Raw genomic sequence first — 21202 nt, 5'->3', positions numbered from 1 at the left:
GTTCACACTGCACCTCTCTTTCTCGTTCTAATATCGATTAAAATGCCCCTGCTTCTTGACTCACATTTCCGTATAAACCAGTGGACCCTAGTTCCAGTCGCGCGTAACGTCGAACGACCCGTCTGAAAAAAAATTAGTGCGACACGAGGACTTCCTAGGAGGTCACCAATCCGAGTACTACTCTCGCCAAGGCACACATAACTGCGGAGTTCTGATGGGATCTGCTGCATTAGTGCTGGTATGATCGCACCTGTTTATTTTTGGGCTGCAAATACATAAACTCATTCCCCTTTCTTCCCCCTCCCGTCATTTGTTTCGTTGTGCGTGCGCACTGCACCTCCCGTTCTCGTTCTAATTTCAAATAAAATGCCACGGCGCCGTGACTCATATTTGCGAATAAATCTGCGGACCATAATTAAAGTCGCGCGTAAGGTCGAAAGAATCATCTGCAAAAAAATGGGTGCAACACGAGGACTTCACAAGAAAATGGGTGAAATATAAGGACTTCGCAGGAGGTAACCCATGCTAGTACTACTCTCCCCCAAGCACCCTTACCTACGGAGCTCTGATAGAATCCGTTGCATTAGTGCTGGTATGATCGCACCTGTTTCATTTCTTGCTGAAAATACATACACTCCTTCTCCTTCCTTCCCCCTCCCATCAATTGTTTCCTTGTGCGTTCACACTGCACCTCTCCTTCTCGTTCTAATATCGATTAAAATGCCCCTGCTTCTTGACTCACATTTGCGTATAAACCAGCGGACCCTAATTCCAGTCGCGCGTAACGTCGAACGACCCGTCTGAAAAAAAATTGGTGCGACACGAGGACTTCCCAGGAGGTCACCAATCCGAGTACTACTCTCGCCAAAGCACACTTAACTGCAGAGTTCTGACGGGATCCGGTGCATTAGTGCTAGTATGATCGCACCCGTTTAATTCCGCGCTGCAAATACATAAACTCCTTCTCCTTTCTTCCCCCTCCTGTCATTTGTTTCCTTGTGCGTGCGCACTGCACCTCCCGTGCTCGTTCTAATATCAAGTAAAATGCTACGGTGCCGTGACTCACATTTGTGAATAAACCTGAGGACCATAATTCAGGTCGCGCGTATCGTCGAAAGAATCATCTGCAAAAAAATGGGTGGAACACGAGGACTTCCTAAGAAAATGGGTGAAATATAAGGACTTCGCATGAGCTCACCCATTCTAATGCTACTCTCGCCCAAGCACCCTCAACTTGCAGAGTTCTGATAGAATCCGTTGCATTGGTGCTGGTATGATTGCTCATGTTTCATTCTGCGCTGCAAATACATACACTTTTTCTCCCTCCATCCCCCCTCCCGTTATTTGTTTCCTTGTGCGTGCACTCTGCATCTCTCCTTCTCGTTCTAATATCGATTAAAATGCCCCTGCTTCTTGACTCACATTTGCGTATAAACAAGTGGACCCTAGTTCCAGTCGCGCGTAACGTCGAACGAACCGTCTGAAAAAAAAATTAGTGCGACACGAGGACTTCCCAGGAGGACACCCATCCGAGTACTACTCTCGCCCAAGAACTCTTAACTGTGGAGTTCTGATGGGATCCGGTGCATTAGTGCTGGTATGATCGCACCTGTTTAATTTCGCGCTGCAAATACATAAACTCCTTCTCCTTTCTTCCCCCTCCCGTCATTTGTTTTCTTGTGCGTTCACACTTCACCTCTCATTCTCGTTCTAATATCGATTAAAATGCCCCTGCTTCTTGACTCACATTTGTGTATAAACTAGCGGACCCTAGTTCCAAACGCGCGTAACGTCGAATGACCCGTCTGAAAAAAGATTGGTGCGACACGAGGACTTCCTAGGAGGTCACCCATCCGAGTACTACTCTCGCCCAAGCACACTTAACTGCGGAGTTCTGATGGGATCCGGTTCATTAGTGCTGGTATGATCGCACCCATTTAATTCTGCGCTGCAAATACATAAACTCCTTCTCCTTTCTTCCCCCTCCCGTCATTTGTTTTCTTGTGCGTGCGCACTGCACCTCCCGTGCTCGTTCTAATATCAAGTAAAATGCTACGGTGCCGTGACTCACATTTGTGAATAAACCTGAGGACCATAATTCAAGTCGCGCGAATCGTCGAAAGAATCATCTGCAAAAAAATGGGTGCAACACGAGGACTTCCAAAGAAAATAGGTGAAATATAAGGACTTCGAAGGAGGTCACCCATCCTAGTGCTACTCTCGCCAAAGCACCCTTAACTTGCGGAGTTCTGATAGAATCTGTTGCATTTGTGTTGGTATGATTGCTCATGTTTCATTCTGCGCTGCAAATACATACACTTTTTCTCCCTCCATCCCCCATCCCATCATTTGTTTCCTTTTGCGTTCACACTTCACCTCTCATTCTCGTTCTAATATCGATTAAAATGCCCATGCTTCTTGACTCACATTTGCGTATAAACCAACGGACCATCGTTCTAGTCGCGCGTAACGTCGAACGACCCGTCTGAAAAAAAAATTGGTGCGACACGAGGACTTCCAAGGAGGTCACCCATCCGAGTACTAATCTCGCCCAAGCACACTTAACTGCAGAGTTCTGATGGGATCCGGTGCATTAGTGCTGTTATGATCCACCTGTTTAATTTCGCGCTGCAAATACATACACTCATTCTCTTTTCTTCCTCATCCCGTCATTTGTTTCCTTGTGCGTGCGCACTGCACCTACCTGTACTCGTTCTAATATCAAGTAAAATGCCATGGCGCCGTGATTCACATTTGCGAATAAACTTGCGGATCATAAATCAAGTCGCGCGTAACGTCGAAAGAATCATCTGCAAAAAGATGGGTGCAACACGAGGACCTCCCGAGAAAATGGGTGAAATATAAGGACTTCGCAGGAGGTCACCCATCCGAGTACTTTTTTCGCCCAAGCACCCTTAACTGCGGAGTTCTGATAGAATCCGTTGCATTAGTGCTGGTATGATCCCTCATGTTTCATTCTGCACTGCAAATACATACACTCTTTCTCCTCCCATCCCCCTTCCCGTCATTTGTTTCCTTGTGCGTGCACTCTGCATCTCTCTTTCTCGTTCTAATATCTAGTAATATGCCCCGGCACTGTGACTCACATTTGCAAATGAACCAGCGGTTTATAATTCCATTCGCGCGTAACGTCGAACAACCCATCCGAAAAAAAATAGGTGCAACACGAGGGCTTCCCAAGTGGTCACCCATCCGAGTACTACCCTCGCCCAAGCACACTTAACTGCGGAGTTCTGACGGGATCCGGAGCTTTAGTGCTGGTATGATCGCACCTGTTTAATTTTGCACTGCAAATACATACACTCCTTCTCCTTTCTTCCCCCTCCGGTCATTTATTTTCTTGTGCGTTCACACTTCACCTCTCATTCTCGTTCTAATATCGATTAAAATGCTCCTGCTTCTTGACTCACATTTGCGCATAAATCAGCGGACCCTAGTTCCAGTCGCGCGTAACGTCGAACGACCCGTCTGAAAAAAAATTGGTGCGACACGAGGACTTCCCAAGAGGTCACCCATCCGAGTACAACTCTCGCCCAAGCGCACTTAACTGCAGAGTTCTGATGGGATCCGGTGCATTAGTGCTGGAATAATTTCATCTGTTTAATTTCGCGCTGCAAATAGATAAACTCATTCCCCTTTCGTCCCCCTCCCGTCATTTGTTTCCTTGTGCGTGCGCACTGCAGCTCCCGTTCTCGTTCTAATATCAAGTAAAATGCTACAGTGCCGTGACTCACATTTGCGAATAAACCTGAGGACCATAATTCAACTCGCGCATATCGTCGAAAGAATCATCTGCAAAAAAATGGGTGCAACACAGGACTTCCTAAGAAAATGGGTGAAATATAAGGACTTCGCAGTAGGTCACCCATCCTAGTGCTACTCTCGCCCAAGCACCCTTAACTTGCGGAGTTCTGATAGAATCCGTTGCATTGGAGCTGGAATGATTGCTCATGTTTCATTCTGCGCTGCAAATACATACACTTTTTCTCCCTCCATCCCCCCTCCCGTCATTTGTTTCCTTGTGCGTGCACTCTGCATCTCTCCTTCTCGTTCTAATATCGATTAAAATGCCCCTGCTACTTGACTCACATTTGCGTATAAACCAGTGGACCCTAGTTCCAGTCGCGCGTAACGTCGAACTACCCGTCTGAAAAAAAAATTAGTGCGACACGAGGACTTCCTAGGAGGCCACCCATCCGAGTACTACTCTCGCCCAAGCACACTTAACTGCGGAGTTCTTATGGGATCCGGTGCATTAGTGCTGGTATGATCGCACCTGTTTAATTTCGCGCTGCAAATACATAAACTCCTTCTCCTTTCTTCCCCCTCCTATCATTTGTTTCCTTGTACGTGCGCAATGCACCTCACGTTCTCGTTCAAATATCAAGTAAAATGCCACGGCACCGTGACTCACATTTGCGAATAAACCTGAGCACCATAATTCAAGTCGCGCGTAATGTCGAAAGAATCATCTGCAAAAAAATGGGTGCAACACGAGGACTTCACAAGAAAATGGGTGAAATATAAGGACTTCGCAGGAGGTAACCCATGCTAGTACTACTCTCGCCCAAGCACCATTACCTACTGAGTTCTGATAGAATCCGATGCATTGGTGCTGGTATGATCGCACCTGTTTCATTTCGTGCTGAAAATACATACACTCCTTCTCCTTCCCTCCCCCTCCCATCAATTGTTTCCTTGTGCGTTCACACTGCACCTCTCCTTCTCGTTCTAATATCGATTAAAATGCCCCTGCTTCTTGACTCACATTTGCGTATAAACCAGCAGACCATAGTTCCAATCGCGTGTAACGTCGAACGATCCGTCTAAAAAAAAATTGGTGCGACACAAGGACTTCCCAAGAGCTCACCCATCCGAGTACTACTCTCGCCCAAGCAAACTTAACTGCAGAGTTCTGATGGGATCCAGTGCATTAGTGCTGGTATGATCGCACCCGCTTAATTCTGCGCTGCAAATACATAAACTCCTTCTCCTTTCCTCCCCCTCCCGTCATTTCTTTCCTTGTGCGTGCGCACTGCACCTCCCGTGCTCGTTCTAATATCAAGTAAAATACTACGGTGCCGTGACTCACATTTGTGAATAAACATGAGGACCATAATTCAAGTCGCGCGTAACATCGAAAGAATCATCTGTTAAAAAATGGGTGCAACACGAGGACTTCACAAGAAATTGGGTGAAATATAAGGACTTCGCAGGAGGTAACCCATTCTAGTACTACTCTCGCCCAAGCACCTTACCTACGGAGTTCTGATAGAATCCGATGCATTAGTGCTGGTATGATCGCACCTGTTTCATTTCGTGCTGAAAATACATACACTCTTTCTCCTTCCCTACCCCTCCCGTCATTTGTTTCCTTGTGCGTGCACTCTGCATCTCTCCTTCTCGTTCTAATATCGATTAAAATGCCCCTGCTTCTTGACTCACATTTGCGTATAAACCAGTGGACCCTAGTTCTAGTCGCACGTAACGTCGAACGACCCGTCTGAAAAAAAAAATTACTGCGGCACGAGGACCATAATTCAAGTCGCGCGTAACGTCGAAAGAATCATCTGTTAAAAAATGGGTGCAACACGAGGACTTCACAAGAAAATGGGTGAAATATAAGGACTTCGCAGGAGGTAACCCATGCTAGTACTACTCTCGCCCAAGCACCCTTACCTTCGGAGTTCTGATAGAATCCGTTGCATTAGTGCTGGTATGATAGCACCTGTTTCATTTCGTGCTGAAAATACATACACTCCTTCTCCTTCCCTCCCCCTCCAATCGATTGTTTCCTTGTGCGTTCACACTGCACCTGTCCTTCTCGTTCTAATATCGATTAAAATGCCCCTGCTTCTTGACTCACATTTGCGTATAAACCAGCGGATCCTAGTTCCAGTCGCGCGTAACGTCGAACGACCCGTCTGAAAAAAAATTGGTGCGACACGAGGACTTCCCAGGAGGTCACCAATCCGAGTACTACTCTCGCCAAAGCACACTTAACTGCGGAGTTCTGACGGGATCCAGTGCATTAGTACTGGTATGATCGCACCCGTTTAATTCCGCACTGTAAATACATAAACAACTTCTCCTTTCTTCCCCCTCCTGTCATTTGTTTCCTTGTGCGTGCGCACTGCACCTCCCGTGCTCCTTCTAATATAAAGTAAAATGCTACGGTGCCGTGACTCACATTTGAGAATAAACTTGAGGACCATAATTCAAGTCGCGCGTATCATCGAAAGAATCATCTGCAAAAAAATGGGTGGAACACGAGGACTTCCTAAGAAATGGGTGAAATATAAGGACTTTGCATGAGGTCACCCATCCTAGTGCTACTCTCGCCCAAGCACCCTTAACTTGCGGAGTTCTGATAGAATACGTTGCATTGGTGCTGGTATGATTGCTCATGTTTCATTCTGCGCTGCAAATACATACACTTTTTCTCCCTCTATCCCCCCTCCCGTCATTTGTTTCCTTGTGCGTGCACTATGCATCTCTCCTTCTCGTTCTAATATCGATTAAAATGCCCCTGCTTCTTGACTCACATTTGCGTATAAACCAGTGGACCCTAGTTCTAGTCGAGCGTAACGTCGAACGACCCGTTTGAAAAAAAAATTAGTGCGACACGAGGACTTCCCAAGAGGTCACCCATCCGAGTACTACTCTCGCCCAAGCACACTTAACTGCGGAGTTCTGATAGGATCCGGTGCATTAGTGCTGGTATGATCGCACCTGTTTAATTTTGCACTGCAAAAACATAAACTCCTTCTCCTTTCTTCCCCCTCCCGTCATTTGTTTCATTGTGCGTGCACACTGCACCTCTCGTTCTCGTTCAACTATCAAGTCAAATGCCACGACACCGTGACTCACATTTGCGAATATATCTGCGAACCATAATTAAAGTCGCGCATAACGTCGAACGGCACATCTGAAAAAAAGAAAATGGGTGCAACACGAGAAATTCCCACGAGGTAACCCATTATTGTACTACTTTCGCCAAAGCACACTTAACTGCGGAGTTCTGATAAGATCCGGTGCATTTGTGCTGGTATGATCGTACCTGTTTAATTTCGCGCTGCAAATACATACACTCCTTCTTCCCTCCCCCCCTCCCATCATTTGTTTTCTTGTGCGTTCACATTGCACCTCTCCTTCTCGTTCTAATATCGATTAAAATGCCCCTGATTCTTGACTCACATTTGCGTATAAACTAGCGGACCATAGTTCCAGTCGCGCGTAACGTCGAACGACTCATCTGAAAAAAAATTGTTACGATACGAGGACTTCCCAAGAGGTCACCCATCCGAGTACTACTCTCACCCAAGCACACTTAACTGCGGAGTTCTGATGGAATCCGGTGCATTAGTGCTGGTATGATCGAACCTGTTTAATTTCGCGCTGCAAATACATAAATTCCTTCTCCTTTCTTCCCCCTCCGGTCATTTGTTTCCTTGTGCGTGCGCACTGGACCTCTCGTTCTCGTTCAAATATCAAGTAAAATGCCACGGCGCCGTGACTCACATTTGCGAATAAATCTGCGGACCATAATTAAAGTCGCGCGTAACGTCGAACGGCAAATCTGAAAAAAAAAAAATGGGTGCAACACGAGAACTTCCCAGGAGGTAACCCATCATTGTACTACTTTCGGCAAAGCACACTTAACTGCGGAGTTCTGATGGGATCCGGTGCATTAGTGTTGGTGTGACCGCACCTATTTAATTTCGTGCTGAAAATACATACACTCCTTCTTTCCTCCCCCCCTCCCATCATTTGTTTCCTTGTGCGTTCACACTGCACATCTCCTTCTCGTTCGAATATCGATTAAAATGCCCCTGATTCTTGACTCACATTTGCGTATAAACTAGTGGACCATAGTTCCAGTCGCGCGTAACGTCGAACGACCCATCTGAAAAAAAATTATTGCGATACGAGGACTTCCCAAGAGGTCACCCATCCGAGTACTACTCTCGCCCAAGCACCCTTAACTGCAGAGTTCTGATGGGATCCAGTGCATAAGTGCTGGTATGATGCCACTTGTTTAATTTTGCGCTTCAAATACATACACTCCTTCTCTTTTCTTCCTCCTCCCGTCATTTGTTTCCTTGTGCGTGCGCACTGCACCTCCCGTACTTGTTCTAATATCAAGTAAAATGCCACGGCGCCGTGACTCACATTTGCGAATAAACCTGCGGACCATAAATCAAGTCGCGCGTAACGTCGAAAGAATCATCTGCAAAAAGATGGGTGCAACACGAGGACCTCCCAAGAAAATGGGTGAAATATAAAGACTTCGCATGAGTCACCCATCCTAGTGCTACTCTCGCCCAAGCACCCTTAACTTACGGAGTTCTGATAGAATCTGTTGCATTGGTGCTGGTATGATTGCTCATGTTTCATTCTGTGCTGCAAATACATACACTTTTTCTCCCTCCATCCCCCCTCCCGTCATTTATTTCCTTGTGCGTGCACTATGCATCTCTCCTTCTCGTTCTAATATCAAGTAATATGCAAATGAACCGTGAGTCACCTCTGCAAATGAACCAGCAGTTTATACCATTCGCGCGTAACGTCGAACAACCCATCCGAAAAAAAATAGGTACAACACGAGGGCTTCCCAAGTGGTCACCCATCCGAGTACTACTCTCGCCCAAGCACACTTAACTGCGGAGTTCTGATGGGATCCGGGGCTTTAGTGCTGGTATGATCGCACCTGTTTAATTTCGCGCTGTAAATACATACACTCCTTCTCCTTTCTTCCCCCTCCCGTCATTTGTTTCCTTGTGCGTTCACACTTCACCTCTCATTCTCGTTATAATATCTATTAAAATGCCCCTACTTCTTGACTCACATTTGCGTATAAACTAGCGGACTCTAGTTCCAGACGCGCGTAACGTCGAACGACCCGTCTGAAAAAAAATTGGTGCAACACGAGGACTTCCCAGGAGGTCACCCATCTGAGTACTAATCTCGCCCAAGCACACTTAACTACAGAGTTCTGATGGGATCCGGTGCAATAGTGCTGGTATGATCGAACCTGTTAATTTTCCGCTGCAAATACATAAACTCATTCCCCTTTCTTCCCCCTCCCGTCATTTGTGTCCTTGTGCGTGCGAACTGCACCTCCCGTTCTCGTTCACATATCAAGTAAAATGCCACGGCGCCGTGACTCACATTTGCGAATAAACCTGAGGACCATAATTCAAGTCGCGCGTAACGTCGAAAGAATCATCTGCAAAAAAATGGGTGCAACACAAGAACTTCACAAGAAAATGGGTGAAATATAAGGACTTCGCAGGAGGTAACCCATGCTAGTACTACTCTCGCCCAAGCACCCTTACCTACGGAATTCTGATAGAATCCGTTGCATTAGTGCTGGTATGATAGCACCTGTTTCATTTCGTGCTGAAAAAAAATTGTTGCGATACGAGGACTTCCCAGGAGGTCACCCATCCGAGTACTACTCTCGCCCAAGCACAGTTAACTGCGGAGTTTTGATGGGATCCGGTGCATTAGAGCTGGTATGATAGCACCCGTTTAATTTTGCGCTGCAAATACATAAATTCCTTCTTCTTTCTTCCCCCTCCCGTCATTTGTTTCCTTGTGCGTGCGCACTGCACCTCCCGTGCTCGTTCTAATATCAAGTAAAATGCTACGGTGCCGTGACTCACATTTGCGAATAAACCTGAGGACCATAATTCAAGTCGCGCGTATCGTCGAAAGAATCATCTGCAAAAAAATGGGTGCAACACGAGGACTTTCTAAGAAAATGGGTGAAATATAAGGACTTCGCAGGAGGTAACCCATGCTAGTACTACTCTCGCCCAAGCACCCTTACCTACGGAGTTCTGATAGAATCCGTTGCATTAATGCTGGTATGATCGCACCTGTTTCATTTCTTGCTGAAAATACATACACTTTTTCTCCCTCCATCCCCCCTCCCTTCATTTGTTTCCTTGTGCATACACTCTGCATCTCTCCTTCTCATTCTAATATCAAGTAATATGCCCCGGCACCGTGACTCACCTTTGCAAATGAACCGGCGGTTTATAATTCCATTCGTGCGTAACGTCGAACAACCCATCCGAAAAAAAATTGGTGCAACACGAGGGCTTCCCAAGTGGTCACCCATCCGAGTATTACTTTTTCCGAAGCACACTTAACTGCGGAGTTCTGATGGAATCAGGAGCTTTAGTGCTGGTATGATCGCACCTGTTTAATTTCACGCTGCAAATACATACACTCCTTCTCCTTTCTTCCCCCTCCCGTAATTTGTTTCCTTGTGCGTTCACACTTCCCCTCTCATTCTCGTTCTAATATCGATTAAAATGCCCCTGCTTCTTGACTCACATTTGCGTATAAACCAGCGGACCCTAGTTCCAGACGTGCGTAACGTCGAACGACCCGTCTGAAAAAAAATTGGTGCGACACGAGGACATCCCAGGAGGTCACCCATCCGAGTACTAATCTCGCCCAAGCACACTTCACAACGGAGTTCTGACGGGATCCGGTGCATTATTGCTGGTATGATCACACCCGTTTAATTCTGTGCTGCAAATACATAAACTCCTTCTCCTTTCTTCCCCCTCCCGTCATTTGTTTCCTTGTGCGTGCGCACTGCACCTCCCGTGCTCGTTCTAATATAAAGTAAAATGTTACGGTGCCGTGACTCACATTTGCGAATAAACCTGAGGACCATAATTCAAGTCGCGCGTATCGTCGAAAGAATCATCTGCAAAAAAATGGGTGCAACACGAGGACTTCCTAAGAAAATGGGTGAAATATAAGGACTTCGCAAAAGGTCACCCATCCTAGTGCTACTCTCGCCCAAGCACCCTTAACTTGCGGAGTTCTGATAGAATCCGTTGCATTTGTGCTAGTATGATTGCTCATGTTTCATTATGTGCTGCAAATACATACACTTTTTCTCCCTCCATCCCCCCCTCCCGTCATTTGTTTCCTTGTGCGTGCACTCTGCATCTCTCCTCGTTCTAATATCGATTAAAATGCCCCTACTTCTTGACTCACATTTGCGTATAAACCAGTGGACCCTAGTTCCAGTCGCGCGTAACGTCGAACGACCCGTCTGAAAAAAAAAATTAGTGCGACACGAGAACTTCCCAGGAGGTCACCCATCTGAGTACTACTCTCGCCCAAGCACACTTAACTTCGGAGTTCTGATGGGATCCGGTGCATTAGTGCTGGTATGATCGCACCTGCGAATAAACGGGTGCGATCATACCAGCACTAATGCACCGGATCCCATCAGAACTCCGCAGTTAAGTGTGCTTTGGCGAGAGTAGTACTCGGATTGGTGACCTCCTGGGAAGTCTTCGTGTCGCACCAATTTTTTTTCAGACGGGTCGTTCGACGTTATACGCGACTTGAACTAGGGTCCACTGGTTTATACGCAAATGTGAGTCAAGAAGCAGGGGCATTTTAATCGATGTTAGAAAGAGAATGAGAAGTGCAGTGTGAACGCACAAGGAAACAATTGATGGGAGGGGGAGGGAATGAGAAGGAGTGTATGTATTTTCAGCACGAAATAAAACAGGTGCGATCATACCAGCACTAATGCAACGGATTCTATCAAAACTCCGTAGGTAAGGGTGCTTGGGCGAGAGTAGTACTAGCATGGGTTACCTCCTGCGAAGTCCTTATATTTCAACCATTTTCTTCTGAACTCCTCGTGTTGCACCCATTTTTTGGCAGACGATTCTTTCGACGATACGCGCGACTTGAATTATGGTCCACAGGTTTATTCGCAAATGTGAGTCACGGCACCATAGCATTTTACTTGACATTAGAACGAGCACGGGAGGTGCAGTGCGCACGCACAAGGAAACAAATGATGGGAGGGGGAAAAAAGGAGAAGGAGTTTATGTATTTGCAGCGCGGAATTAAACAGGTGCGATCATACCAGCACTAATGCACCTTATCCAATCAGAACTCCGCAGTTATGTGAGCTTGGGCGAGAGTAGTACTCGGATGGGTGAACTCCTGGGAAGTCCTCGTGTCGCACCAATTTTTTTTCAAACGGGTCGTTCGACGTTACGCGCGACTGGAACTAGGGTCCGCTGGTTTATACGCAAATGTGAGTCAAGAATCAGGGGCATTTTAATCGATATTAGAACGAGAAGGAGAGATGCAGTGTGAACGCACAAAGAAACAAATGATGGGAGGGGCGGAGGGAAGAAAGAGTGTATGTATTTTCAGCACGAAATTAAACAGGTGCGGTCACACCAGCACAAAAGCACCGGATCCCATTAGAACTCCTCAGTTAAGTGTGCTTTGGCGAAAGTAGTACTCGGATCGGTGACCACCTGGGAAGCCCTCGTGTTGCACCTATTTTTTTTCAGATGGGTTGTTCGACGTTACGCGCGAATGGAATTCTAAACCGCTGGTTCATTTGCAAAGGTGAGTCACGGCGCCGTGGCATTTTACTTGATATTTGAACGAGAACGAGAGATGCAGTGCGCACGCACAAGGAAACAAATGACGGGACGGAAAATGGAAGGAGAAAGAGTGTATGTATTTGCAGTGCAGAATGAAACATGAGGGATCTTACCAGCACTAATGCAACGGATTCTATCAGAATTCCGCAGTAAAGGGTGCTTGGGCGAGAAAAGAACTCGGATCGGTGACCTCCTGCGAAGTCCTTATATTTCACCCATTTTCTTGGGAGGTCCTCGTGTTGCACCCATCTTTTTGCAGATGATTCTTTCGACGTTACTTGCGACTTGATTTATGGTCCGCAGGTTTATTCACAAATGTGAGTCACGGCGCCGTGGCATTTTACTTGATAGTAGAACGAGTACAGGAGGTGCAGTGCGCACGCACAAGGAAACAAATGACGGGATGTGGAAGAAAAGAGAAGGAGTGTATGTATTTGAAGCGCAAAATTGAACAAGTGGCATTATACTAGCGCTAATGCACTGGATCCCATCAGAACCCTGCAGTTAAGTGTGCTTGGGCGAGAGTAGTACTCGGATGGGTGACCTCTTGGGAAGTCCTCGTATCGCAAAAATTTCTTTTCAGATGGATCGTTCGACATTACGCGCGACTGGAACTATGGTCCGCTGGTTTATACGCAAATGTTAGTCAAGAATTAGGGGCATTTTAATCGATGTTAGAACGAGAAGGAGAGGTGCAGTGTGAACGCACAAGGAAACAAATGATGGGAGGGGGGGAGGGAAGAAGGAGTGTATGTATTTTCAGCACAAAATTAAACAGGTGCGGTCACACCAGCACAAATGCACCGGATCCCATCAGAAGTCCGCAGTTAAGTGTGCTTTGGTGAAAGTAGTACAATGATGGGTTACCTCCTGGGAAGTTCTCGTGTTGCACCCATTTTCTTTTTTTCAGATATGCCGTTCGACGTTACTCACGACATTAATTATGGTCCGCAGATTTATTCGCAAATGTAAGTCACGGCACCGTGGCATTTTACTTGATATTTGAACGAGAACGAGAGGTGCAGTGCGCACGCACAAGGAAACAAATGACAGGAGGGGGAAGAAAGGAGAAGGAATTTATGTATTTGCAGTGCGAAATTAAACAGGTGCGATCATACCAGCACTAATGCACCGGATCCCATTAGAACTCCACAGTTAAGTGTGCTTGGGAAGTCCTCGTGACGCACTATTTTATTTTTCAGACGGGTCGTTCGACGTTACGCGCGACTGGAACTAGGGTCCACTGGTTTATACGCAAATGTGAGTCAAGAAGCAGGGGCATTTTAATCGATATTAGAACGAGAGGGAGAGATGTAGAGTTCACGCACAAGGAAACAAATGACGGGAGGGGGGATGGAGGGAGAAAAAGTGTATGTATTTGCAGCGCAGAATGAAACATGAGCAATCATACCAGCACCAATGCAACGGATTTTATCAGAACTCCGCAAGTTAAGGGTGCTTGGGCGAGAGTAGCACTAGGATGGGTTACCTCCTGCGAAGTCCTTATATTTCACCCATTTTCTTAGGAAGTCCTCGTGTTGCACACATTTTTTTGCATATGATTCTTTCGACGATATGCGCGACTTGAATTATGGTCCTCAGGTTTATTCGCAAATGTGAGTCACGGCACCGTAGCATTTTACTTTATATTAGAACGAGCACGGGAGGTGCAGTGCGCACGCACAAGGAAACAATTGACGGGAGGGGGAAGAAAGGAGAAGGAGTTTATGTATTTGCAGCGCGGAATTAAACAGATGCGATCATACCACCACTTACTCACCGGATCCCATCATAACTCCGCAGTTAAGTGTGCTTGGGCGAGAGTAGTACTCGGATGGGTGACCTCGTGGGAAGTCCTCGTGTCGCACCAATTTTTTTTCAGACGGGTCGTTCGACGTTATGCGCGACTGGAACTGGGGTCTGCTGGTTTATACGCAAATGTGAGTCAAGAAGCAGGGGCATTTTAATCGATATTAGAACGAGAAAGCGAGGTGCAGTGTGAACGCACAAGGAAACAATTGATGGGAGGGGGAGGGAAGGAGAAGGAGTGTATGTATTTTCAGCACGAAATGAAACAGGTGCGATCATACCAGCACTAATGGAACAGATTCTATCAGAACTCCGTAGGTAAGGGTGCTTGGGCGAGAGTAGTACTAGCATGGGTTACCTCCTGCGAAGTCCTTATATTTCACCCATTTTCTTGCGAAGTCCTCGTGTTGCACCCATTTTCTTTATTTTTTCAGATGTGCCGTTCGACGTTACGCGCGACTTTAATTATGGTCCGCAGATTTATTCGCAAATGTGAGTCACGGCACCATAGTATTTTACTTGATATTTGAACGAGAACGAGAGGTGCAGTGCGCACGTACAAGGAAACAAATGACGGGAGGGGGAAGAAAGGGGAATGAGTTTATGTATTTGCAGCGCAAAATTAAACAGCTGCGATCATACCAGCACTAATGCACCTGATCCCATCAGAACTCCGCAGTTAAGTGTGCTTGGGCGAGATTAGTACTCAGATGGGTGACCTCCTGTGAAGTCCTCGTGTCGCACTAATTTTTTTTTTCAGACGGGTTGTTAGACGTTACGCGCGTCTGGAACTAGGGTCCACTGGTTTATACGCAAATGTGAGTCATGAAGCAAGGGCATTTTAATCGATATTAGAACGAGAATGAGAGGTGAAGTGTGAACGCACAAGGAAACAAATGACGGGTGGGGGAAGAAAGGAGAAGGAGTGTATGTATTTGTAGCGCGAAATTAAACAGGTGCGATCATACCAGCACTAAAGCTCCGGATCCCATCAGAACTCTGCAGTTAAGTGTGCTTGGGCGAGAGTAGTACTCAGATGGGTGACCACTTGGGAATCCCTCGTGTCGCAACTATTTTTTTTCGGATGGGTTGTTCGACGTTACGCGGGAATGAAATTATAAACCGCTGGTTCATTTGCAAAGGTGAGTCACGGTGCCGGGGCATATTACTTGATATTAGAACAAGAAAGAGAGATACAGAGTGCACGCACAAGGAAACAAATGACGGGAGGGGGATGGAAGGAGAAAGAGTGTATGTATTTTCAGTGCAGAATGAAACATGAGGGATCATACCAGCACTAATGCAACGGATTCTATCAGAACTCGGCAGTTAAGGGTGTTTGGGAGAGAAAAGTACTCGGATGGGTGACCTCCTGCGAAGTCCTTATATTTCACCCATTTTCTTGGAAGGTCCTCGTTTTGCACCCATCTTTTTGCAGATGATTCTTTCGACGTTACGCGCGACTTGATTTATGGTCCGCAGATTTATTCGCAAATGTGGGTCACGGCGCCGTGGCATTTTACTTGATATTAGAACGAGTACGGGAGGTGCAGTGCGCACGCACAAGGAAACAAATGATGGGATGAAGAAGAAAAGAGAATGAGTGTATATATTTGAAGCGCAAAATTAAACAAGTGGCATCATACCAGCACTACTGCACTGGATCTCATCAGAACTCTGCAGTTAAGTGTCCTTGGGCGAGAATAGTACTCGGATGGGTGACCTCTTGGGAAGTCCTCGTATCACAACAATTTTTTTTCAGATGGGTCGTTCGACGTTACGCGCGACTGGAACTATGGTCCGCTAGTTTATACGCAAATGTGAGTCAAGAATCAGGGGCATTTTAATCGATATTAGAACGAGAAGGAGAGGTGCAGTGTGAATGCAAACGGAAACAAATGATGGGAAGGGGGGAGGAAAGAAGGAGTGTATGTATTTTCAGTACCAAATTAAACAGGTGCGGTCACACCAGCACAAATGCACCGGATACCATCAGAACTCCGAAGTTAAGTGTGCTTTGGCGAAAGTAGTACAATGATGGGTTACCTCTTGGGAAGTTCTCGTGTTGCACCCATTTTCTTTTCTTCAGATGTGTCGTTCGACGTTACGCGGGACTTTAATTATGGTCCACAGATTTATTCGCAAATGTGAGTCACGGCGCCGTGGCATTTTACATGATATTTGAACGAGAACGAGAGGTGCAGTGCGCACGCACAAGGAAACAAATGACAGGAGGGGGAAGAAAGGAGAAGGAGTGTATGTTTTTACAGCGCGAAATGAAACAGGTGCGATCATACCAGCACTAATGCAACGGATTCTATCAGAACTCCGTAGGTAAGGGTGCTTGGGCGAGAGTAGTACTAGCATGGGTTACCTCCTGCGAAGTCCTTATATTTCACCCATTTTCTTATGAAGTCCTCGTGTTGCACCTATTTTTTTGCAGATGATTCTTTCGACGTTACGCGCGACTTGAATTATGGTCCTCAGGTTTATTCGCAAATGTGAGTCACGGCGTTGTAGCATTTTACTTGATATTAGAACGAGAACGGGAGGTGCAGTGCGCACGCACAAGGAAACAAATGACGGGAGGGGGAAGAAAGGGGAATGAGTTTATGTATTTGCAGCGCAAAATTAAACGGGTGCGATCATACCAGCACTAATGCACCGGATCCCATCAGAACTCCGCAGTGAAGTGCGCTTGGGCGAGATTAGTACTCAGATGGGTGACCTCCTGGGTAGTCCTCTTGTCGCACCAATTTTTTTCAGACGGGTCGTTCGACGTTATGCGCGTCTGGAACTAGGGTCCGCTGGTTTATACGCAAATGTGAGTCAAGAAGCAGTGGCATTTTAATCGATATTAGAACGAGAATGAGAGGTGAAGTGTGAACGCACAAGGAAACAAATGACGGGAGGGGGAAGAAAGGAGAAGGAGTGTATGTATTTGCAATGCGAAATTAAACAGGTGCGATCATACCAGCACTAAAGCTTCGGATTCCATCAGAACTCCGCAGTTAGGTGTGCTTGGGCGAGAGTAGTACTCGGATGGGTGACCACTTGGGAAGCCCTCGTGTTGCACCTATTTTTTTCCGGATGGGTTGTTCGACGTTAGCCGCGAATGGAATTATAAACCGCTGGTTCATTTGCAAAGGTGAGTCACGGTGTCGGGGCATATTACTTGATATTAGAACGAGAAAGAGAGATACAGAGTGCACCCACAAGGAAACAAATGACGGGAGGGGGAAGAAAGGAGAAGGAGTTTATGTATTTGCAGCGCGAAATTAATCAGGTGCGATCATACCAGCACTAATGCAACAGATCCCATCATAACTCCGCAGTTAAGTGTGCTTGGGCGAGAGTAGTACTCAGATGGGTGACCACTTGGGAAGTCCTCGTGTTGCACCAATTTTTTTGCAGATGATTCTTTCAACGTTACGTGCGACTTAAATTATGGTCCTCAGGTTTATTCGCAAATGTGAGTCACGGCGCTGTAGCATTTTACTTGATATTAGAACGAGAACGGGAGGTGCAGTGCGCACGCACAAGGAAACAAATGACAGGAGGGGGAAGAAAGGGGAATGAATTTATGTATTTGCAGCGCAAAATTAAACAGGTGCGATCATACCAGCACTAATGCACCGGATCCCATCAGAACTCCGCAGTGAAGTGTGCTTGGGCGAGTGTAGTACTCGGATGTGTGACCTCTTGGGAAGTCCTTGTATCGCAACAATTTTTTTTCAGAGGGGTCGTTCGACGTTACCCGTGACTGGAACTATGGTCCACTGGTTTATACGCAAATGTGAGTCAAGAATCAGGGGCATTTTAATCGATATTAGAACGAGAAGGAGAGGTGCAGTGTGAACGCACAAGGAAACAAATGATGGGAGGGGGGTAGGGAAGAAGGAGTGTATGTATTTTCAGCACGAAATAAACAGGTGCGGTCACACCAGCACAAATGCACCGGATCCCATCAGAACTCCACAGTTAAGTGTGCTTTGGCGAAAGTAGTACAATGATGGGTTACCTCCTGGGAAGTTCTCGTGTTGCACCCATCTTCTTTTTTTCAGATGTGCCGTTCGACGTTACGCGCGACTTTAATTATGGTCCGCAGATTTATTCACAAATGTGAGTCACGGTGCCGTGGCATTTTACTTGATATTTGAACGAGAACGTGAGGTGCAGTGCGCACGCACAAGGAAACAAATGACGGGAGGGGGAAGAAAGGAGAAGGAGTTTATGTATTTGCAGCGCGAAATTAGACAGGTGTGATCATACTAGCACTAATGCACCGGATCCCATTAGAACTCCGTAATTAAGTGTGCTTGGGCGAGAGTAATACTCGGATGGGTGACCTCCTGGGAAGTCCTCGTGTCGCACTAATTTTTTTTTTTCAGACCGGTCGTTCGACGTTATGCGCGACTGCAACTAGGGTCCACTGGTTTATACGCAAATGTGAATCAAGAAGCAGGGGCATTTTAATCTATATTCGAACGAGAAAGAGAGATGCAGAGTGCACGCACAAGGAAACAAATGACGGGAGGGGGAGGGAAGGAGAAAGAGTGTATGTATTTTCAGCACGAAATGAAACAGGTGCGATCATAGCAACACTAATGCATCGGATTTTATCAGAACTCCATAGGTAAGGGTGCTTGGGCGAGAGTAGTACTAGCATGGGTTACCTCCTGCGAAGTCCTTATATTTCACCCATTTTCTTGTAAAGTCCTCGTGTTGCACCCATTTTTTTGCAGATGATTTTTTCGAAGTTAAGCGCGAATTGAATTATGGTCCTCAGGTTTATTCGCAAATGTAAGTCAAGAAGTAGGGGCATTTTAATCGATATTAGAACGAGAAGGAGAGGTGCAGTGTGAACGCACAAGGAAACAATTGACGGGAGGGGGGATGGAGGGAGAAAAAGTGTATGTATTTGCAGCGCAGAATGAAACATGAGCAATCATACCAGCACCAATGCAACGGATTCTATCGTAACTCTGCAAGTTAAGGGTGATTGGGCGAGAGTAGCTCTAGGATGGGTGACCTCCTGCGAAGTCCTTATATTTCACCCATTTTCTTAGGAAGTCCTCGTGTTGCACCCATTTTTTTGCAAATGATTCTTTCGACGTTACGCGCGACTTGAATTATGGTCCTCAGGTTTATTCGCAAATGTGAGTCACGGCGCTGTGGCATTTTACTTGATATTTGAATGAGAACGTAAGGTGCAGTGCGCACGCACAAGGAAACAAATGAGGGGAGGGGGAAGAAAGGAGAAGTTGTTTATGTATTTGCAGCGCAAAATTAAACAGGTGCCATCATACCAGCACTAATGCAACGGATCCCATTAGAACTCCGCAGTTAAGTGTGCTTGGACGAGAGTAGTACTCGGATGGGTGACCTCTTGGGAAGTTCTCGTGTCGCACTAATTTTTTCTTTCAGACGGGTCGTTCGACGTTACGCGCGACTGGAACTAGGGTCTAATAGTTTATACGCAAATGTGAGTCAAGAAGCAGGGGCATTTTAATTGATATTAGAACGAGAATGAGAGATGCAGAGTGCACGCACAAGGAAACAAATGACGGGAGGGGGGATGGAGGGAGAAAAAGTGTTTGTATTTGCAGCGCAGAATGAAACATGAGCAATCATACCAGCACCAATGCAACGGATTCTATCAGAACTCCGCAAGTTAAGGGTGCTTGGGCGAGAGTAGCACTAGGATGGGTGACCTCCTGCGAAGTCCTTATATTTCACCCATTTTTTTGCAGATGATTCTTTCGACGATACGCGGGACTTGAATTATGGTCCTCAGATTTATTCGAAAATGTGAGTCACAGCACCGTAGCATTTTACTTGATATTAGAACGAGCACGGTAGGTGTAGTGCGCACGCACAAGGAAACAAATGACAGGAGGAGGAAGAAAGGAGAAGGAGTTTATGTATTTGCAGCGCGAAATTAAACGGGTGCGATCATACTATCACTAATACACCGGATACCATCAGAACTCCGCAGTTAAGTGTGTTTGGGCGAGAGTAGTTCTCGGATGGGTGACCTCCTGGGAAGTCCTCGTGTCGCACCAATTTTTTTCCAGACGGGTCGTTCGACGTTACGCTCGACTGGAACTGGGGTCCGCTGGTTTCTACGCAAATGTGAGTCAAGAAGCAGGGGCATTTTAATCGATATTAGAACGAGAAGGAGAGGTGCAGTGTGAACGCACAAGGAAACAATTGATGGGAGGGGGAGGGAAGGAGAAGGAGTGTATGTATTTTCAGCACGAAATGAAACAGGTGCGATCATACCAGCACTAATGCATCGGATTCTATCAGAACTCCGTAGGTAAGGGTGCTTGGGTGAGACTAGTACTAGCATGGGTTACCTCCTGCGAAGTCCTTATATTTCACCCATTTTCTTGTGAAGTCCTCGTGTTGCACCCATTTTTTTGCAGATGATTCTTTCGACCTTACGCGCGTTTATTCGCAAATGTGAGTCACGGCACCGTAGCATTTTACTTGATATTAGAACGAGCACGGGAGGTGCAGTGCGCACGCACAAGAAAACAAATGACGGGAGGGGGAAGAAATGAGAAGGAGTTTATGTATTCGCAGCGCGAAATTAAACGGGTGCGATCATACCAGCACTAATGCACCGGATCCCATCAGAACTCCGCAGTTAAGTGCGCTTGGGCGAGAGTAGTACTCGGATGGGTGACCTCCTGAGAAGTCCTCGTGTCGCACCAATTTTTTTTCAAATGGGTCGTTCGACGTTACGCGCGACTGGAACTAGGGTCCGCTGGTTTATACGCAAATGTGAGTCAAGAAGCAGGGGCATTTTAATCGATATTAGAACGAGAATGAGAGGTGCAGTGTGAACGCACAAGGAAACAATTGATGGGAGGGGGAGGGAAATATAAGGAGTATATGTATTTTCAGCACGA

At 46.4% G+C, this 21202-nt stretch overlaps 6 non-coding genes and 32 pseudogenes across 6 annotated transcripts; 18 read left to right on the top strand and 20 right to left on the bottom strand.

The window, feature by feature from the left end:
- Positions 1-133: 133 nt before the first annotated feature.
- Positions 134-252, bottom strand: LOC148261779 (5S ribosomal RNA; annotated as a pseudogene).
- A 559-nt stretch (positions 253-811) lies between these two features.
- On the bottom strand, positions 812-930 carry LOC148261778 (5S ribosomal RNA; annotated as a pseudogene).
- A 562-nt stretch (positions 931-1492) lies between these two features.
- Positions 1493-1611, bottom strand: LOC148261777 (5S ribosomal RNA; annotated as a pseudogene).
- Positions 1612-1816: 205 nt separating this feature from the next.
- Positions 1817-1935, bottom strand: LOC148261776 (5S ribosomal RNA; annotated as a pseudogene).
- A 562-nt stretch (positions 1936-2497) lies between these two features.
- LOC148261775 (5S ribosomal RNA) lies at positions 2498-2615 on the bottom strand (annotated as a pseudogene).
- Positions 2616-3176: 561 nt separating this feature from the next.
- LOC148261774 (5S ribosomal RNA) lies at positions 3177-3295 on the bottom strand. Its single transcript, XR_015819601.1, has one exon. It is a non-coding gene; the product is annotated as a 5S ribosomal RNA (ribosomal RNA).
- A 205-nt stretch (positions 3296-3500) lies between these two features.
- LOC148261773 (5S ribosomal RNA) lies at positions 3501-3619 on the bottom strand (annotated as a pseudogene).
- A 561-nt stretch (positions 3620-4180) lies between these two features.
- Positions 4181-4299, bottom strand: LOC148261772 (5S ribosomal RNA; annotated as a pseudogene).
- A 559-nt stretch (positions 4300-4858) lies between these two features.
- Positions 4859-4977, bottom strand: LOC148261771 (5S ribosomal RNA; annotated as a pseudogene).
- A 979-nt stretch (positions 4978-5956) lies between these two features.
- On the bottom strand, positions 5957-6075 carry LOC148261770 (5S ribosomal RNA; annotated as a pseudogene).
- A 561-nt stretch (positions 6076-6636) lies between these two features.
- LOC148261769 (5S ribosomal RNA) lies at positions 6637-6755 on the bottom strand. The gene has a single exon (XR_015820056.1). It is a non-coding gene; the product is annotated as a 5S ribosomal RNA (ribosomal RNA).
- A 209-nt stretch (positions 6756-6964) lies between these two features.
- Positions 6965-7083, bottom strand: LOC148261768 (5S ribosomal RNA; annotated as a pseudogene).
- Positions 7084-7287: 204 nt separating this feature from the next.
- Positions 7288-7406, bottom strand: LOC148261767 (5S ribosomal RNA; annotated as a pseudogene).
- A 209-nt stretch (positions 7407-7615) lies between these two features.
- Positions 7616-7734, bottom strand: LOC148261766 (5S ribosomal RNA; annotated as a pseudogene).
- A 204-nt stretch (positions 7735-7938) lies between these two features.
- On the bottom strand, positions 7939-8056 carry LOC148261765 (5S ribosomal RNA; annotated as a pseudogene).
- Positions 8057-8614: 558 nt separating this feature from the next.
- Positions 8615-8733, bottom strand: LOC148261764 (5S ribosomal RNA). The gene has a single exon (XR_015819578.1). It is a non-coding gene; the product is annotated as a 5S ribosomal RNA (ribosomal RNA).
- A 205-nt stretch (positions 8734-8938) lies between these two features.
- On the bottom strand, positions 8939-9057 carry LOC148261763 (5S ribosomal RNA; annotated as a pseudogene).
- Positions 9058-9434: 377 nt separating this feature from the next.
- LOC148261762 (5S ribosomal RNA) lies at positions 9435-9553 on the bottom strand (annotated as a pseudogene).
- An 884-nt stretch (positions 9554-10437) lies between these two features.
- On the bottom strand, positions 10438-10556 carry LOC148261761 (5S ribosomal RNA; annotated as a pseudogene).
- Positions 10557-11117: 561 nt separating this feature from the next.
- LOC148261760 (5S ribosomal RNA) lies at positions 11118-11236 on the bottom strand. The gene has a single exon (XR_015821091.1). It is a non-coding gene; the product is annotated as a 5S ribosomal RNA (ribosomal RNA).
- Positions 11237-11246: 10 nt separating this feature from the next.
- Positions 11247-11365, top strand: LOC148261759 (5S ribosomal RNA; annotated as a pseudogene).
- Positions 11366-11924: 559 nt separating this feature from the next.
- On the top strand, positions 11925-12043 carry LOC148261758 (5S ribosomal RNA; annotated as a pseudogene).
- A 204-nt stretch (positions 12044-12247) lies between these two features.
- LOC148261757 (5S ribosomal RNA) lies at positions 12248-12366 on the top strand (annotated as a pseudogene).
- Positions 12367-13249: 883 nt separating this feature from the next.
- LOC148261756 (5S ribosomal RNA) lies at positions 13250-13368 on the top strand (annotated as a pseudogene).
- An 857-nt stretch (positions 13369-14225) lies between these two features.
- Positions 14226-14344, top strand: LOC148261755 (5S ribosomal RNA; annotated as a pseudogene).
- A 566-nt stretch (positions 14345-14910) lies between these two features.
- Positions 14911-15029, top strand: LOC148261754 (5S ribosomal RNA; annotated as a pseudogene).
- A 207-nt stretch (positions 15030-15236) lies between these two features.
- Positions 15237-15355, top strand: LOC148261753 (5S ribosomal RNA). Its single transcript, XR_015820076.1, has one exon. It is a non-coding gene; the product is annotated as a 5S ribosomal RNA (ribosomal RNA).
- An 882-nt stretch (positions 15356-16237) lies between these two features.
- On the top strand, positions 16238-16356 carry LOC148261752 (5S ribosomal RNA; annotated as a pseudogene).
- Positions 16357-16919: 563 nt separating this feature from the next.
- On the top strand, positions 16920-17038 carry LOC148261751 (5S ribosomal RNA; annotated as a pseudogene).
- A 204-nt stretch (positions 17039-17242) lies between these two features.
- Positions 17243-17361, top strand: LOC148261750 (5S ribosomal RNA; annotated as a pseudogene).
- A 205-nt stretch (positions 17362-17566) lies between these two features.
- On the top strand, positions 17567-17685 carry LOC148261749 (5S ribosomal RNA; annotated as a pseudogene).
- Positions 17686-17890: 205 nt separating this feature from the next.
- LOC148261748 (5S ribosomal RNA) lies at positions 17891-18009 on the top strand (annotated as a pseudogene).
- Positions 18010-18212: 203 nt separating this feature from the next.
- Positions 18213-18331, top strand: LOC148261747 (5S ribosomal RNA; annotated as a pseudogene).
- Positions 18332-18540: 209 nt separating this feature from the next.
- On the top strand, positions 18541-18659 carry LOC148261746 (5S ribosomal RNA; annotated as a pseudogene).
- Positions 18660-19577: 918 nt separating this feature from the next.
- LOC148261745 (5S ribosomal RNA) lies at positions 19578-19696 on the top strand (annotated as a pseudogene).
- Positions 19697-20229: 533 nt separating this feature from the next.
- LOC148261744 (5S ribosomal RNA) lies at positions 20230-20348 on the top strand (annotated as a pseudogene).
- Positions 20349-20553: 205 nt separating this feature from the next.
- LOC148261743 (5S ribosomal RNA) lies at positions 20554-20672 on the top strand (annotated as a pseudogene).
- Positions 20673-20886: 214 nt separating this feature from the next.
- On the top strand, positions 20887-21005 carry LOC148261742 (5S ribosomal RNA). Its single transcript, XR_015819686.1, has one exon. It is a non-coding gene; the product is annotated as a 5S ribosomal RNA (ribosomal RNA).
- Positions 21006-21202: the final 197 nt, after the last annotated feature.

Source organism: Carica papaya, chromosome 5 (genome assembly GCF_054855325.1).
Source record: "Carica papaya isolate Zhongbai chromosome 5, ASM5485532v1, whole genome shotgun sequence".
In the NCBI taxonomy this organism is placed as follows: domain Eukaryota; kingdom Viridiplantae; phylum Streptophyta; class Magnoliopsida; order Brassicales; family Caricaceae; genus Carica; species Carica papaya.
The sequence above is the reverse complement of the archived record's forward strand: the minus strand, read 5'-3'. Positions and strand labels throughout refer to the sequence as shown.